We start from the raw sequence: 11244 nt of genomic DNA, 5'->3' as shown, positions 1-11244 counted from the left end.
AAGGTGATAAGTGAGGAATAGCCCCCTCCCAATCTGCCAATCTTTTTGTTACACATGCAGTGTCCATCTTTCTTTATGCTACACATACAATTGTCCTCCACAAAGCGATCCCATCCTGGATCACAAACTTTTACTCTAATGGAGAATTAGACATAGCTTGGCCTAGTAATTTGTGGCTGAGCACACTGGGCTAAGCCATAAATAGAAATTACATCTTTCATCAGTTGCCAAAGCAAGGAGTTTCAAAGTTAACTAGGATCAACGTCCTGAGCTCACTCTTCTTTCATCATGTGAAGCTTGGGCTCCAATTTGTTGAATTATGGGCTGGATTAAGCATGGATTATAGTAATTTGGAGTCAGCTTGAGACTACATTCAACCTGGCCTTACCCGTCGTATGTGCATCCCTAGCGACAGAATCCATCATAAAAAGAACAGCATCATCAAATTAATAACAGTGCAATTATTGGGTCTAAATGGTTTTCATAAGGTGATCCTGATGGATGCATCAACTAAATTTTCTATACATCATAGCCATACCACAAGTTTTCTACATCACAATATTGTTACATAGACCAGCATGATCTCATGTTTGCAAGTGCTACTTTGATATAGAGAAATCTTGTGGAATGCTTGAAGGAATTGGGATAATTTTTTTGCTGCATTCTCTCACATCAAAGTATAAAATTTGGTTTATACATTTACGAATCCATCTGTTCATACATTCATGCAATTACACTCCAAAAGACTATTACTTCCCATCCCTGTACCTCCAAATATGGCACTATATGTCGGACATGATTTCTGCAATCAAATCCTTAAAAATATGATGGGCAAAATAGTTCCAGAGTTTGATAATGTACTAGTTTACATAACTCCATACTTTCATCTACATCTTTCCAATGTCTATACCCCCAATTATGGTGGTCATTGATGTCCTAGATCCCAGATATGATACACTGATCTGATAAGGTTTGGTCCATGATGCTGACTTCTTTGGTTGAAGCAGGTGAACTAATGAAATCTGGAACTCCATCACCTTGCGGTCATCAATCCTCTCTCTGCAAGAGAACAGAAAAGAGGTTTAGTCTTGATAATACTAATTAGTACAATCAAGAAATATCAAGTGATAATTGTTGATTAATGCATGTTTGCAGCAAGTGGTTTTCAGCATTAGTACCGTAGAGGCTAATTGTGGTTCCAAGACTCCGCTTGAATCACAGCTACTAATACCCCTACAAACAAGGATTCAGCTTATCACACAAAAGCAGGAGGGTGGGTATAAAAAACAAACGAGATAATATAATATCTTATCAGGAAATTTGAATGCCATATGTTCTTCACATCAAAAAAAAAAAAAAAAAAAGAAGAAGCATGGAGGGATGTTTTCATCAAGCAAAGTTTTAATTTTGAGAAAAATTATGACCAACTTTTCCCCTTCCAAGCAACTAATAAAGCTGTTTCTTTCCTCTTATATTTCAGTAATTGTGGGTGTGAGCGAATATACCTTTCAAAGTTCCTTTTGCATCTCACAATCATTGCCATTACTTGTTCTTGTTGAAGATGAGAGATACCGGTGTTGAAGGTGGAGGTGCCAATCCCATAACGAGATATCAATTTGTTTGAGAAAGAAAAGAAGAAAATTAGGATCGCATAGATACATTAGACCAAAGCAATAGTTCAAGAGCCAAATAAATAAAAGCTGTAGAACATGCAATATATATACACACAAGGATTCTACGTATTCAATGAAAGAGGGCAGCCAAGAAAAGAAAATGAATAAAAAAACTAGTATCAAATAGGCTTTCTTCGAGGCAAGGTCATGAGTAATCTGATCAAAGTACGTACCGGAAAGGATGAGAATGATGCAGAGTATCGCGGAATTAGCAAGTAATCTCTCACATCTCTTGCTTGCTAAAGCAGATGCAAATACGGAGACTCCAAACTGCAAAAAGAGAGAGAAAGATGGAGAGAAGGGACTGATTGCTTCATCAGATCAGAGGCCAGTCAGGCTGCCCTCGGCGAGAGATTTTGTTTTTGAGAGTCAACTTGTGGAGCGAAGGGAAGCGTGGTTGCTCTTTACCAGCATCCACTAACCACTCTGGGAGAGACTCTTCTTCTCGATCAGGAAGCCGTATATGCTCCACTGCATCCATACCCTCTACAACCTTCAACTCCACACAATGACGAATCGACAGGTATTTTAGTGACGGAAAGTTCGACACTCTCTCCAAACTTGAGCTGCTAATCAAGATCAGTTCTGTAAGAGAGGGGAGGCTTTGCACTTCTCTCAGGTCGTGGGCACCTTTAATTTGTAATTTCTTCAGGGTGGTGGCATGATAGAGAAGGCTATTGGGAAGAGACCTCAACTTGGGACATTTATGAAGGCACAATACCTTAAGAGAAGATAGGAACGATGTTGTCTGGTTGTCCTCCTCCCTTTGCCACCACCATTCTTCCCAATTGGGCATGTTGTCAAAATCAAGTCGCTCTAGTTTGGGGAAGGAGGAAGCGTTTGTATTTCTTCCATTCCGCCCTCTTGCACCCGCGCGACGACCACCTGCTGGCAAGAAGAATTCAGGCCCGATGCTCCTGACTGCAGAAGCACCTGAAATCCAAAGGTAATCTAGTTGTGTTAGCACTCCCAAGGGTGGAAGTTGCCGGCATAGAGCACAATTCTTCAGATCCAGCCTTCGCAGGTTGCTGAACATTGACAAGGAGGGAGGCGTCATCCAGCTTGGAAACTCACGGCCGAAGTAGTCCTTGATTTCAAGTTGCGCAACACATGGCGGTGGGCAAAGCTCCTCGAAGATCTCTTCTATTCTCTTGATATCTTAGCTTCCTCCTCGTAATCATTTGCATGAGGGTGCTGCATATTAGAACAACTGCTCGATGGGGTGCAATATAGAAAAAGATCAATGAGATGGGGCTTGGCGTTAAGTGCGGCAGCTCTTGCTTCCGCCTTGCTGGATACCCTCTCCAAGTTGCATATCATAATATTCCGAAGGTGGGAGAGGGATTTCAACTCTTCTAAGGTGCAGAATCTTCCGTGTTGATTCTCCTGCTCCCTGCCATCTCCTCCTACTCTAGATCTGTGGCCCTCGCTACTATTTACTATAAATCCCCAAAGTGAACGTAGTTGTTGCCAGTTCCCTATTCCTATAGGCATACCATCAAGTGGTGCACCAACAACGTTCAGTTCCCTTAGACTGATTAACCCGAGGATCCCGCTAGGGAGGCTGGACAAATATTTACAATAGCTGAGTACCAGGAACTGGAGGTTTCTAAGTTTTCCTATGCTCTCTGGTATCCCTCTTATTGGAGTCGCACGGAGATCAAGACGTCTCAAGTGCACAAGATCTCCCAAGGAATTTGGTAGATTGGTAATGGCTGTTTCAGGTAAGTTTAGGACCCTTAAACTCCTCAACTTTCTGAAGAGATCTTCTGGAAGAACACTAAAAAGTGGGGAATGGAAGAATGACAGGGACCTCAAGGATGTCTGTTCCATTATCGAGTCAGGTGTGGTTTCTAATTTTCTATCTACAATTGATAAACGGCGTAGTTTTATTAATGAAGAGGAGGCCATGAACTTGTTTTCAAATGCTTGTGCATCCCCGACGAAGCACTCATCCCGTGCTATATGCTGAGCTAGTGATCGTAGGAGGTCATGCATCCTGCAACCTGCTTCATCATAGTATGTAGGGTCGGGCTGTAGAAGATTCCTATGTGCCAACTCCTTCCAATACCCTTCTGCCACATCCTCGGATGTTACAAAGCCCTCTGCAATACAACTATTGACAAACACAGATTGATAAATTAAGTAGTCCTCAGGAAAGTATGAAAGGCAAGTAAAACACTGCTTGAGAGGAGGTGCTAAATCCTGATAGCTCAAGTACAATAGGCCCATCTCCTCATTCGGGAGACTCGTAAAAGACCATGCTGGGTTAGAAAGGACCTTTACCCATTCCGACTGCCTTTTCGCCTTGGTTCGAAGAACCCCTCCAATAGTCCTGAGGGCAAGGGGAAGGCCGTCACATTTCTCTACAATTTTCATCCCTGTATCGCGTAAGTCATGCATATCTTGTTCGTCCCCTTCCTCAAACACCATCTTGCAAATTAATGACCAACCAACCTCTGGAGACAACTTCTCCACCATATGAATGGAAGTTGGCCTCATCTGTTCAGCAACGTTTTTGTTTCTAGTTGTGATCAAAATTCTACTATCCGCCAGACCACTCCGCAAGGGTTTTCTCAATAGCTCTTTCCTATACTTGTGCATCCCAGACATCATCCAAGATTAAGAAAAATTTCTTTCTCATGATGACTTGGCTAAGCATGGGTTCCAGCACTTCCTTCTCCTTGGCATCTCCATGATCTCCTCCAGCTTGCCTAATAACGGATCTCAATAAATCAGACTCGGAGAAATCTTGGGACACGCACAGCCAAATCCGCGGCATTTGGTTGAAGTTGTCTTGAAGCTTTTCATCATTGTAAATCTTCTGAGCAAGAGTAGTTTTGCCTATCCCACCCATGCCAACAATGGCAAAGATGGGGAATTTTTTCTTCTCTTCCTTTGTCAACAAGTCCACCAACCTCCTTGTATCATCCTCTATTTTCTCTCCCACAAGATCTGGTTCAACAAGTACAGGAGATGTCTTGCGGCTTATTCTACTCTTAGACTGGTCATCATGAGGAGCTGGTGTAAGATGGACGATGACTTCGTCCTTGGCAAGTTCATCAAGCCTGAGGTTGAGATCTCTAATTCTATTGCCGATCACATGATGGAATCTAAATTTGTGCAAGCAAGCAATAGGAGGGGAGCAGCAATGTACCAACTCAGCACAACGAGATGAGGATGAGTTTGAGCTAAGAAGATTCTCACCCTCGATGTGGCATTCATCGATGATGTCCTCTGCATCATACATGAGATCTCGCAGCTCGTTCAGTCGAAGGTTGATGGCTTGGTTGTTAAAGCGTCTATTCTCTGCATCAGCAAGAACGGCCTGTATCTTCTTCAGCCTCCTATGGAGCTTTTTGATTTCATCGTGCACACCCAAGATCTTGGCGGCCTCTTCCTTTGCATAGGTTAATAGCACCTCACACAATTTGGAGACAAAGGCATCAGGGATCATGGCCATCTTTGGTTTCTCCAAGTAACAAGACAATGTGAAGGTGGAGAGAAGGGTATGGTAGGATACTCCTGGCACTCTTGACGAAGACCACCATATGACGAGTGCTGACGCCCTTTTAGTCGACCGAAGCACGTGAAAGAGTCCTTTTCATTGCTTTTTTCCAAAGCAGAGATGCCATTCCTTGCCAACCCAAAGAAAAAGGGAAAGCAAAGATATCATTTGTTCCCAAAAAAAAAAAAAAAAAAGTGGAGCGAGTATGCCATTCCTTGACAAAGAAAAGAAAAGAAAAAAATAATAAAAAAAAAAAATAGCAAAGATGCCATCCCACGAACAAAAATCGTATAGGACAGTCACCGGAGAAAAAATTATGAGGCAAGTTTTATAGTTTGTCATATTTTTTTTTAACATCAATTTTAAAAAAAAAATCTAAAAGTTGATAAAAATTTAATTTTTTACTAATAAAATTATTAATCTCGTGATTAAAAAAAATATAATACTTTTTTTTTTCCTCATTTCTAGTATATAATTTTTATCGATAAATATTATATGGTCATATAATACATACTAACTAAATTAATCATGAAGCAAGTCAACATACACCTCCAAATAAATCGATATACTTTTTAAAATATAAAATTTATTAATACACAGTATATAATTAAATAATATATATTTGGTAAATTAATTATTTAACACTTCAACACATATCTAAATTGATATATATTTTTTTAGAATATTATATTCACTAGTACACATTACATTATCTGGTATTATACACTCATCAACTATGTAATACATATTGCAAGCTTCTTTGATACAATCTAATAGTGATTCAACACATATTCAAGGTCAAAAAACATATTCTGAAAATTATATATCAATTTACTTAGATGTGTATATTAGATCATTTTTAAATGTATATCAAAATAATTTGCAGTATATATCAGAAAGTCAATGGATATATATCCCTATAGTATGTAATATTTATTGATGAACATAATATTTTAAAAATTATATATCAATTTGCTCAGAGGTATATATTGGATTGCTAGATCACTAATTTGCTAAATATGTATCATCTAACTATATACTATGTATTGGTGAACTCTATGTTTAAAAACTATACATCGGTTTATTTAAAAGTATATATTAGATCACGACTAGGTATGTATTAAAGAAGCTTGCAATATATATTAAAAAGTTGATAAGTATATATCAATCACCATATTATTAGTGTGTACTAGTAAATATAATATTCCAAAAACTACATATCAATTTATCTAAAAGTATGTACTAGTTGGTAGATGATTAATTTGCTAAGTATGTATCATATACCATATATTGGTGAACTTAATATTTTAAAAATTATGTATCGATTTATTTAAAGCTATATATTGACTTACTTGATCATTAATTTACTTGTGTATATATTTGGCCATAAAATATATATTGATAAAAACTATATAAAGGAAGAAAGAGAATATCATGTTTTTTATTTTAATTCTAAAACTAACAATTCTATTAGTAAGAGGAATCTTTGATTTTTAGATTTTTTTAAAAAAATTAATATTAGCAAAAATATGGTAAACTATGAAGCCTGCCCTGTACTCTTTTTCTGTAGTGTCTGCCCCATATGATTTATGTTCCCATTCCATGTCGGCAAAAAAAAGAAAAGGCAGAGACACCATTCTTTGCTCCAAGTTGCCTGATTGGTTAACCAAAAAAGTTGATTCTTTCCAGAGAGCTTTGCTTTGGGATCATGTCTAAGGTCTATCCTTTCGATGGAAGAAGGGGCGTCGATCGGCATCAAAATCTTCAAGAATTTAACTAGGCCCTCTTCTCAAAATGGGGTTGGCAGTCGCTCAAGAATGACCCAACCATATGGAGGCATCTCATTTCTTCTGCCTACGTTAAAAGGGTGAAGCTTTCTCCCAGTTAGTCTCCTAAGAAGTGTTGCTCTTTTTGGAAGAACATTTCGGGCTTTCTTTTTCTTTGCTGCGATTCGCGTGCAATTGTAGAAACAATGCTATAACTATAAAATAAAGTAAAAATCTTAAGACCTATTTCATACTTTTTTCCCAATTATATTTTTATGAATGAAAACATGGAATTTGATGAAGAAAATATGTTTGGTTATCCTATTTATATTGTTTTTAGACAACTTCCATTATTTCTGAAAAGGTGAAAATGAAAAATTTTCACTTACACTTTTTTAAACATTTGAGCCGATGCTGAAAATTCTCGTACATGGGCATCATGGCTCCATTGCAAATGTGCTCCTCTTCCCTTAAGTATTTGGGTCTTCCCTTGAAAGCTTCCAAGCTCTCAAAAGCTGATTGGATTCCGTTAATTCAAAAATTTGAATCAAGGCTATCTTCTGGGAAAGGTAGATTGCTATCCTTTGGAGGTAGATTGACTCTCATAAATTCATTTTTATCTTCTCTACTAGTTTATTATATGTCCCTTTTTAAACTGCCTGGTTGGATTATCAAGCACATTAATTAACACAGAAGAGCATTTCTATGGTCGGTGCTGATGCTGTGTTTGGCATTTTATGTAAAATCAATTGGGTAAGGTCTGTTTCGCCAAGGAAGAGGGAGGACTTGGAATCAAAAGTCTCTTTGATTTTAATCGAGCCCTTCTCTCCAAATGAGGTTCGAGATTCCTTACCAAGGAGTTTTGTCCTTGGAGGTACCTATTGGCTAATTGTCATCGCTAACAGCAGAGTTATCATCGTTAATACTGTTAGTGACGAACTTCTGTCACTAAAATTTAGGATTCGCAACAGACTCCTGTCGCTAAAATTTCATCGGAAATAATACCGTTGCTAATTATCATTATTAGCGACAGCAAATATTTTCGCTAATAAGCATAATTAGTGACGGTATTACAGACAACAAAAACCATCGCTAATAGTTTAAATTTTTATTAATTAAAATTTAAAAAAACTATTAGCAACGATAATATCATCGTTAATGCTGTCGTTAATAATTTTTTAATTTTTTTATACTAAAAATTTTAAAAAAACTATTTATGACGATATTTACGTCGTTAATGCCATCACTAATAATTTTTTATTTTATAAAAAAAATTATAATAAAATATTTTAAAATCTATTTTAGTCACAGTAATAAGTAATAATATTTTTTAATATCTGTTATAAATAAAATAATAATTATTTATCACAATCATAAATATAAAATTAATTATATTATATTAAAAATATAAATTATATAATTTTATAAATTTATACTGCTTTATAAATATCAAAATTACATACACATCCAAAAAAAATCATGTGAGATCCTCCTCATCATCCTCCTCATCCTCCTCCTGCTATTGTACATCCTCTCTAGTAGCTGGAGGATGAAAGCCGGATATCCCAGCATCCTGTAATTAAAAAAATAAAATATTATTAATAAGTCTCGATACAAAAATGTATATATCGATATGGAGACGTATATTTTGATATACTACTCCGATTCTCGAGCAGATTATTCTTACATATTTCATTCGATGATACAGAGCTATAAACACATCCGATCCATCGATTGGATAGTTAGATTGAATTTTTACCTCCTAAGTCTCCTCCTTGAACTCAAGCCTAAACATGTGAAGCTTCTAAATATAAAAATTTAAAACAAGTAAAGAAAATTATAGCTAGACTTATCTGCTGTGATGGCTGTGACAATAAGCCGAACTGATCGTGCAGATACAGATCTCGAAAAATCTCAATGACTGTATTGTAGATGACGTCTCGGAAGCTCTGAGGTCACTGGCTCCAAAGCCTCCATATGACCTCCTCCACATGTGCATCACCCCACGTCTGGATCGTCGAGGCTTGAGAAGAAGATGTCGAAGAGTATCGAGCTATTGGAGGATCGAAGCTATGACCAAATCCTATAACCCGGCTCCTACTCATCCTTCCGATGGCCCTGAGCCATTCCTCGAAATCAAAAAGGGGCTAAGAGGATGGATCCTCACCATGTTGCGATACGAGATACTCTGCGTAATCTGCCTATACAGTTTAAAAATTTATTAATGTATACATATCAATATATATAAAAATTTAATAAATAATATTTTAAATTTGTTATCACAATCTGTCAAGATCTAGGATCTACATAATCACCAGTCCTCTTAGACTGGTGTGTGGCCTCCCATATCTACAGTTGTCCTGGTGTATAACCCAGTTACCGTATCTACAATAAATAAATAATAAAATTAAATTAATTAAAACATACATATGATCAATTTAATATGAAATTAATTTAAGTGTAGAATTTTTACTAATCTATCAGTTATAACATGTGTGTCAACGGAGCCGTCAGTGTGCTTGATCGGATGCTACTGAGCAGGCCGATTCTGTTGTGCTCTTTATCATCTACTAGAGTACTCCTCAATACTCTACTGGTCACAAAGGGCCTCTCATATGTTCATCCGCATTCAATGATCTGTATAAGATTTTCAGTCCAATGGTGACTCGAAACTAGAGTGTTCTATGGTGGACTGTCGAAGGCTGTACAGCCCATCCCAGAACCTCCGCATGGCAACCTCCTCGAAGGTCTGATAGCTAGTCTTCTCATCCTGAGGAGTCTTGAATCAATAGTACTCTCACAAATAGAAGCAATCGTGTATTAATAAATAGAATACAAACCTACTGTGAATTTAAAAATTAAATATTTTTGACTTATCAGGAACATTTCCCAAGCTGCATCATGAGCTCTGATGGCCAACTAAAGAACTCGTTCACTAGCCCTGACATCAATCATCGGATGATCCCAGTAACCACATAAGATACCCTAGGCTCTGTAAATATGCTGTAAATTTAATTTTGAACAATAAATGTTAGTCTCTAAAATAATTAAATTTTAAACATATTCAGTAAAGATATAGTACTTACGAGCGGCTCTGAATGTGGACGAGCTCTCTATCTTCCAGTCGAGTCGGAGGTACTGCAAGCCGGGGGGGTTCTCTAGCTATTATTTGATCCATAATAGTTGAGCACAATAACTTCCAACAGCAATATATTCAGCTTCCATCGTAGATAAGGCTATTGAATTTTGTTTCTTGCTAAATCATGAGACCAAATTTACTCCTAAAAATTGACATGTACTATTTGTACTCTTTTTATCTAAGTAACAATCAAAAAAATCTGAATCACTATATTCAATTAAGTCAAATGAAGATTATTTTGAATACTACAAACCTATATCTTGAGTGTTTATTAAATACTTAAAGATTCTTTTAACTGCAATTACTTGAAATTTCTTAAGATTTGATTGATAATGTACACACATACATATGCTAAATATTATATCTGACCTACTTGCAGTTAAATAGAGCAAAGATCTAATTATATCTTGATATAGCTTGGGATCTACTGCTTTTTCTTTTAGATCTTGATCAAGCTTACAACTCATGCTCATAGAGGTGCGACTTCCTCTGACATTCTCTATCTCAAATTTTCTTAACATTTTCTTGATGTATTTGCTTTGGTTGATGAAAATGTCCTCATTTGATTGCTTGATCTAGAGTCCGAGGAAGAAGCTCAGCTCTCCCATCATGCTCATCTCGAACTCATCCTGTATAAGTCTAAAAAAATCTCTACACAAGACTTCATTAGTAGCACCGAATACAATGTCATCAATATATAATTGCCCAACCAATAAATCATTTGATCTTCTTTCTATGACTAATGTTTTATCTATATTGTCTCTTTTAAAATCATTATTTAGTAAGAACTTACTTAACCTATCATACTAAGCATTAAGTGCTTGTTTTAATCCATATAGGTGATTCATAGCTTCCCTAAGTGATGCTCTAGTTTTAACACTATAAGATGGATTATCTATTATTAATTTTCTAGGACAATTGTGATCATACCTCCATTCCTTTGATAAATTGGATGTACTTTACTCATCTTGGAGTTGTGGCAAAACTTCTTCAACATCTTGCTCCATATCTTTTTTTCTTAAGAAGGAGTGTCTTCAATAGTCATGCCTTTCAACTTTTTTTCAACATTTTCTGCATCCACATCAAGCTCTTCTTTCTTTATTTTAAGAGGGTTAGTTTCATCCAAAGTGATATGCACCGATTCTTCTACAATCAATA

The 11244-nt window shown here is 36.7% G+C and overlaps 1 long non-coding RNA gene across 1 annotated transcript; it reads right to left on the bottom strand.

The window, feature by feature from the left end:
- Positions 1-715: 715 nt before the first annotated feature.
- On the bottom strand, positions 716-5177 carry LOC105046834 (putative disease resistance protein RGA3). Its single transcript, XR_832341.4, has 3 exons — positions 1506-5177; positions 1179-1233; positions 716-1059 (listed from the first exon to the last, which is right to left on the bottom strand). It is a non-coding gene; the product is annotated as a putative disease resistance protein RGA3 (long non-coding RNA).
- Between the last annotated feature and the right edge of the window lie 6067 nt (positions 5178-11244).

This window comes from Elaeis guineensis, chromosome 6 (assembly GCF_000442705.2).
Source record: "Elaeis guineensis isolate ETL-2024a chromosome 6, EG11, whole genome shotgun sequence".
NCBI classification, from domain to species: domain Eukaryota; kingdom Viridiplantae; phylum Streptophyta; class Magnoliopsida; order Arecales; family Arecaceae; genus Elaeis; species Elaeis guineensis.
Note: the sequence above shows the minus strand (reverse complement) of the source record. Positions and strands in the feature narration are given on the sequence as shown.